Below are 1,374 nucleotides of genomic sequence, written 5' to 3' on the forward strand. Positions count from 1 at the left end.
AGGCTGCTGCACAAGCGCGTGGTGTTGGCCAGCGCTTCCCCGCGCCGCCAGCAGATCCTTAGCAACGCGGTGAGCGGCAGGGGCCGGGGCGGGCCAAGTGTGCGGCCAGGGCGGGCCTGAGCTGGCGGTCTGTCTCCAGGACGGCCCCGGGTCCTGGGCTGGGGTCTGTAGCCGGGATGGACCTGGGCTGCTGTGTCCAGGTTGGGCCTGGGGCCTGGTGATAGGAGGGTGGAGGGGACTGCAACTGAGGCCTAGTGACCAGAGGACCTAGTGACCCTGAGGCCTGTTGACGCGATGGGGATTTCCGTGACTGGGGGCCTGGGCCCAGGGACCTTGGGGCCTTCTGTTCCTGGGGCCCAGTGACTTCAGAGAAGGCCCTTAGGAAGGAGGTGGCCAAGGTTTGCCAGCTGTGCCTGGGACCTGTGACCAAGGATGGAGTCACTGGGGACTGGAGTCTGCCAGGCAGAGTCTGGGGAGCGGGGGCCAGGGTGTTCAGGGGCCAGGGTGTGCAGGCTCGGGTTTAGTGACAGGATCTGAGGGCCAAGGCTCGGGGCCTCGTGACCCGCTCGGCTGGGTTGTGCGGGGCTGCCAGGCCAAGCCAGGTCAGTAGGCCTGAGCCCATCTGTCCAGGAGCTGGCGGGCTGTAGGGACAGAGCCCGTGGCCACATTCAGGGATAAAACTGCCCTCCGCTGAAGGCCCACACGCCTGACCCTGGGACAGGAGTCCCTCCACGTCCAGCCTCCCATACGGACTGTCTCGCCTGTTTGTAGCGTTAGGGGACCAAGAGGCCTGAGACACGGAGACAGACGAGGGAACCAGGCATATTTCTCCCTCACGCAGCGCGTTTTTTTTTTTTTGCAGTTCTTGAGGGCATTATATGTTTGGTCGCTCGAGCCCTGTGGGGTGAGGCATCGGCTTTGGGTTGCTCTGGGAGCCCTTTGACCCTGGGGATCTGTGTGCCCAGCACCTCGGTCAGTACTGGCTCCTCGGCCCTTGTGTGTATGATGTGCAGCAGATGTCCCCGCTCCAGGCCCGCCAGCCCTGGGCAGCGCAGCTGCGCGCTCTGGGTGAAAATTCAGGGGACAGTGCAGAGTCGGGAAGGGGGACCGTGCACGGCGAAGGCCACACTCATCGTACCCTTGCACGTGCTGGTCCGCGTTGCATTTTCCTGACAAACCAACAGGACTCCTCCCCACTTCTCCTGTTCCAGGGTCTCAAGTTCGAGGTGGTTCCTTCCCAGTTTAAAGAGACGCTCAGGAAAGCCTCGTTCCCCACCCCCTACGCGTATGCCGTGGAGACGGCCAAGCAGAAGGCCCTGGAGGTGGCCCGCAGGATGCACCAGGCAAGGAAGGGGCTTCTGCTTCTGCTGCCTT

The sequence above is a fragment of the Pteropus vampyrus genome, unplaced genomic scaffold, assembly GCF_000151845.1.
Source record: "Pteropus vampyrus isolate Shadow unplaced genomic scaffold, Pvam_2.0 Scaffold538, whole genome shotgun sequence".
In the NCBI taxonomy this organism is placed as follows: Eukaryota; Metazoa; Chordata; class Mammalia; order Chiroptera; family Pteropodidae; genus Pteropus; species Pteropus vampyrus.